The following is a 6,221-nucleotide window of genomic DNA, read 5'->3' as shown; positions in this document are numbered from 1 at the left end:
CAACACTTTGGAAGACTGAGGTGGGAGGATTGCTTGAGACCAGGAGTTCAAAACCAGCCTGGGCAACATAGTGAGACCCCATCTCTACAGAAAGAAAGAAAGAAAGAAAGAAAGAAAGAAAGAAAGAAAGAAGAGAGAGAGAGAGAGAGAGAGAGAGAGAGAAAGAAAGAAACAGAAAGAAAGAAAGAAAGAAAGAAAGAAAGAAAGAAAGAAAGAAAGAAAGAAAGAAAGAAAGAGAAAAAGAAAAAAAGGCAGGTTTGTATAGAGAAATAAATCAAAACCACCTACAATTAATTATGTTGAGATATTTTAGTACCCCTATATCAGAAACTGACAGATGAAGCATTCAGATATTTCAAGTAGCTGGGGAAGGGGCAGCAGGCGCCATGTCCGGCCGCGAAGGTGGCAACAAGAAGCCACTGAAACAGCCTAAGAAGCAGGCCAAGGAGATGGACGAGGAAGATAAGGCTTTCAAGCAGAAACAAAAAGAGGAGTAGAAGAAATTTGAGGAGCTAAAAGCGAAGGCCGCGGGGAAGGGGCCCTTGGCCACAGGTGGAATTAAGAAATCTGGCAAAAAGTAAGCTGTTCCTTGTACCTGAGGAGATGGTGACCCTTTATTTCATCCTTATTTAAACGTCTATATTCCCTGCCATAACATCTTTCGCCACCTAAAGCTGGAATTAAGTGTTGTCTTGGAGCTGTTGTACATTTAAGAATAAACTTTTGTGGAAAAAAAAAAGAAAAAGATATTTCAAGTATTCGTATTAATATAGACAATTTTAACTATACGATCAGTAAATTGATTCCCCATCCCTCTATTTGTGTGTGCATGTGTGTGTAGCTGCACTCAACAAATAAAGAACACATATCCTTTTTAGGCACACATAGAATATTTGTAAAAATTGTTAAATACTACTTCATAAAGAAAATCTCAAAAAATACCGAAGAATCAATATGATTTAGATAAAATCAGAAATCAATATTAAAAGCAGAACTCAAGACTGAAAATATAAGCAAAGGTACATCAGTGTTGTGTGGGAAACAAAAAAAAAAAAAAAAATTAAATTAAAAATATAACCAAAGGAACCCATATATTTGAAAGCTAAAATAAAAATCACAAACAAAACAAAGAAATGACTAAGGAAAAACTAACAAACAAAATAAAACCCCACCTTTCTAAATACTTAAGAATAAAACAGGCCGGGCGCGGTGGCTCAAGCCTGTAATCCCAGCACTTTGGGAGGCCGAGACGGGCGGGTCACGAGGTCAGGAGATGAGACTATCCTGGCTAACACGGTGAAACCCCGTCTCTACTAAAAAATACAAAAAAAAAAAAACTAGCCGGGCGAGGTGGCGGGCGCCTGTAGTCCCAGCTACTTGGGAGGCTGAGGCAGGAGAATGGTGTAAACCCGGGAGGCAGAGCATGCAGTGAGCTGAGATCCGGCCACTGCACTCCAGCCTGGGTGACAGAGCAAGACTCTGTCTCAAAAAAAAAAAAAAAAAAAAAAAAAAAAAGAATAAAACAAAATTTAAAATGGAAATTTAAAAATAGTTCAAACTAAAAAACAATGAGAAGACAGAATCGCTTGAAGCCAGGAGTTCAAGACCCGCCTGGGGAACATAGTGAGACCCCTCCATATCTGAAAGAAAGAAGGAAGGAAGGAGGGAGGGAAGGAGAGATGGGAAGGGAAGGGGGAGGGAGGAGAGGGGAGGGGAGGGGAGGGGAGGGGAGGGAAGGGAAGGGAAGGGAAGGGAAGGGAAGGGAAGGGAAGGGAAGGGAAGGAAAGGGAAGGGAAGGGGAGAGAGAAAGAAAGAAAGAGTTGCACTATCTCTGCTCACTGCAACCTCTGCCTCCCGGGTTCAAGCAATCCTTCCATCTTAGCCTCCCGAGTAGCTGGGACTGCAGGTGCGGGCCACTCCATCAGGTTAATTTTTAGTAGAGATGGGGTTTACTCACGTTGTCAAGGCTCGTCTTAAACTCCTGGGCTCAAGCAATCTGCCCGCCTTGACTTCCCAAAGTGTTGGAATTACAGGTGTGAGCCACTGCACATGGTAGACATAGAAAAGCTTAATAGACCTATAACAATTAAATTGGTAAATCTTAATAAAAGTGTAGCACCCTCTGCCCTCAAACACACAAATTGTCATTTCAGATTGTTTTATACACAAATTCTACCATAACTTTGAGGAACAGATTATCTTTATGTTACAATACAAAAAAAGAAAAAAGAAAGAAATAGTAACAACAAACCACAATAAATATTGGAAATAAATGTATAGGCCAATCTATTTATAAACAAAAATGTAAATAATCCTAAATAAATTTTTAGTAAGCTAAATTCACATAATAAGCAAATAAGTCTTATCCTAGGAGTCTAAGAATTTTTAACATTTAGAAGTCTATTCGGCCGGGCCTGGTGGCTCATGCCTGTAATCCCAGCACTCTGGGAGATCGAGGCAAGCAGATCACCTGAGGTCGGGGGTTTGAGACCAGCCTGACCAACATGGAGAAACCCCATCTTTACTAAAAATACAAAAAGTAGCCAGGTGAAGTGGTGGGCATCTGTAATCCCAGCTACTCAGGAGACTGAGGCAGGAGAATTGCTTGAACCCAGGAGGCGGAAGTTGTGGTGAGCCGAGATCGTACCATTGCACTCCAGCTTTGGCAACAAGAGAGAAACTCTGTCTTTAAAAAAAAAAAAAAGAAAAAAAGAAAAAGTAAAAGAAAAAAGAAATCTATTCATGTAAATTAGCTTGACTTTAATAGATTAAAAGAAAAAATAACAGCACTGAATAAATCTAGAAAGCATTTGCTAAGATTCAATATTGATTTAAGATAAAAACTTTAGCCAATCTGGAATGAAAGGAAATTGCCTGACCTTAACAAAAGATATCTATTCACAGTTAGCATCACACTTAACATTGGAATATGAGAAACATTCTCTTTGAAGTCAGCAATGTGACTGTAATCAACATGCTACTGGATGTGCCCGTGAAGATACCAAGTTTTCATTTCAGATAATGTGCTTTTACTAGAAAATGTAAGAAAACCTACAGATAAATGCTATAAGGTAATGAGATTTTTTTGACAATATCAGTGATCAAAAATCAATAGCACAATTGAGAAAATCAATGACACTGAAATTAAGTCTTCTAGTTAGACAGATCAAGACAAAAATAGAAGCTTCAAATGACTTAAAATCAGGAGTGAAAGAGGAAACACTACTACCAATATTACAAAGTAAATAACATGATAGGAGAATATGAATATGAATAATCGAACACTGGCAGATAACCTACATACAGTTGGCAGCTTCCTATATAACACAAAAATTGCTGAAACTGACTCAAGAAGAAATAGAAAATCTGAACAGATCATAACAAGTAAAGAGATTGAATAAGTAATCAAAAAACTTCCCACAAAGAAAAGCACAGGGCCAGATGGTTTCGCTGTTGCATTGTACCAAACATTTCAAAAAGAATTAACACCAATCTTTCATGAACTCTTCCAAAAAATAAAACAGTAGGAAACATTTCCAAACTCTTTCTCTGAGTTGAGTATTACCCTGACGTCAAAACCAGACAAAGATATCACAAGAGGAAAATACTACAGACCAACAGCCTTTATGAATATAAATGCAAAAGTCCTTACTGAAATACTAGAAAACTAAATCCAGAAATATATCAAAAGGATTATACATCATGATCAAAAGCGATGTATCCCAGGAATGAAAGGCTGTTTTAAAATCTAGAAATCAATCAAAATAACACTCCATATTAATAGAATAAATGACAAAATCCAGACAATCAATTCAATCCAGACAAGAAAACAGCTTTTGACAAAATCTAACACCTTTTCGTGATAAAACACTCAATAGGCGGTAAGTGGTGACTCACACCTCTAATCCTAGCAATTTGGGAGGGTGAGGTGGGAGTATTGCTTGAGCCCAGGAGTTAAAGACCAGCCTAGGCAACATGACAAGATCCCGCCTCTATAAAAAAATTTAAAAAATTAGCCATGTGTGGTGGTACATGCCTGTGGTTCCAGCTACTCTGGAAGCTGAGGCAGGAGGATTTTTTGAGCCCAGGAGGTCCAGGCTGCACTCCAACCTGGGTAACAGAGCCAGACTTTGTCTCAAAAAAAAAAAAAAAAAAAAAAAAAATGAAAACAAACAAACAAACAAAACCAAAAAAAAAAAAAAAAAACCCTCAACAATCTAGGAATGGAAAGGTACTTCCTCAACCTGATAAAAGGCATCTACAAAAAATCCGTAACTAACAACATATTTCAAATGGTGAAAGGCAAAGTTTCCCCTTAGATCAGGAACAAGAAAAGAATGTACATTCTCATCACCTCTATTCAATATTGTAGCGGAGGTTCTATCCAGGGTTGTTAGCCAAGGAAAATACATAAAAGGATTTTGAAAGGAAGAAGTAAAACTTCTCTGTTTGCAGATGACATGGTTTTGTATATAGAAAATACTAACGAATCCACAGAAGAAACTATTAGAGTTAATAAATTCAGCAAGTTTGCAGGACATATAAAATATACAAATCAGTTTTACTTCTATACACTAGCAATGGATAATCTGAAAGTGAAATCAAGAAAACAATTCCATTTGTAATAGCATCAAAAAGAATAAAATACTTAGGAATAAATTTAATGAAAGCAGTGCATGCAAGACTTGTACATTGAAAACTACAAAGCATTGCTGAAATAAATTCTTTTTTCATTAGTGTCTCAGCAAAAGATCTAAATAAATGGGAAAGGTATCCCATGTTCATGTATAGGCAAACTTATTGTTAAGATGACAATACTCCCTAGATTGACATATAGAGTGGATACAATCCTAAATCCCAACACAATATCAAAATTCCAGCTGCTTCTTGTTTTATTTTTGCACAAATTGACATGCAGGTCCTAAAATTCATATAGAAATACAAGGGACCCAGAGTAGCCAAAACACTGTCTAAAATTAAAAATAAAGTTGAAGGACTCACACTTCATAATTTCAAAACTTAATGCAAAACTAGAGTAATCGAGACTGTGTGGTACTGGCAGGAGGGCAAACATATAGATCAACAGAATAAAATTGAGGGTTCTGAGATAAACTCATACATCTATAGTAATTGATTTTCAACAAAGGTACCAATTCAATCTGGTGGGAGAAGAAGAGTCTCTTCAATAAATAGTGCTGGACAACTGGATATTCATATGCAAAAGAATAAACGTGGACCTGTAGTTCACACATATACACAAATTTACTCAAAATGGATTGAAGACCTAAATACAAGAGCTAAAATCGCAGAACTCTTAGAATAAAACACAAGTATAAGTCCTTGTAAACTTGGGTTATGCAATGGTTTTTTAAACGTAACTTTTAAAGCTCAAGCAACCAAAGAAAGTATTGAAATTAATAAAAATTAAAAACTTTTGTGTTTTGAGGACTCTACCAAGGAAAATGAAAAGATAACTTACAGAATGGGAAAAAGTATTTGAAAATCATATATCTGATGAGGGTCTAGGGCTAGGATCAAGGACTAACAAAGAACTCTTACAACTCAATTATACAAAGACAATCCAATTAAAATGGGCAAAGGATTTGAATATACAGTTCTCCAAATAAGATACACAAATGGCCAACAAGCACATGAAAAGATGGTCAACATCACTGTTATTAGGGAATGCAAATCAAATCTACAATGAGATAAACCCACTAGAATGGCTATAATTTTTAAAAAAGGAAAATAACAAGTGTGGGTGAAGTTGTGGGGCAGCTGGAACCCTCAGATATTGCTGGTGAGAATGTAAAATGGTGTAGCCACTTTGGAAATGTTAACTCGAGTTGCCATATGACCCAACTATTCCACCCTTAGGTACACACCCAAGATAACTGAAAACATATATTATACAAAAATTTGTAAACAAATGTTCATAGCAACATTATTTATAGTAGCCCAAAGTCTATCTGCTAATACATGGACAAGCAAATATTTATCCTGATAATGAAATATTACTCAGCCATGAGAAGGAATGAAGTTCTGATACGTGCTGCAATATGGATGAACCCTGAAAGTATTATACTAAGAGAAAGAAGCCAGATGCAAAAGGCTGCATACTGTATGGTTTCATTTATGTGAAACTATTTATCAGAATAGTCAAATCTATAGGAAGAAGATAAGTGGTTTTCAGGGAGTAGGATGAAGGGGACATGGGGAAT

The 6,221-nt window shown here is 36.6% G+C and overlaps 1 pseudogene; it reads left to right on the top strand.

Annotated features, from left to right (window-relative positions):
* The first annotated feature begins 386 nt into the window (after positions 1-386).
* LOC115897683 lies at positions 387-727 on the top strand (annotated as a pseudogene).
* The last annotated feature ends 5,494 nt before the right edge of the window (positions 728-6,221 follow it).

The sequence above is a fragment of the Rhinopithecus roxellana genome, chromosome 5 (assembly GCF_007565055.1).
Source record: "Rhinopithecus roxellana isolate Shanxi Qingling chromosome 5, ASM756505v1, whole genome shotgun sequence".
Classification (NCBI taxonomy): Eukaryota; Metazoa; Chordata; class Mammalia; order Primates; family Cercopithecidae; genus Rhinopithecus; species Rhinopithecus roxellana.
Note: the sequence above shows the minus strand (reverse complement) of the source record. Positions and strands in the feature narration are given on the sequence as shown.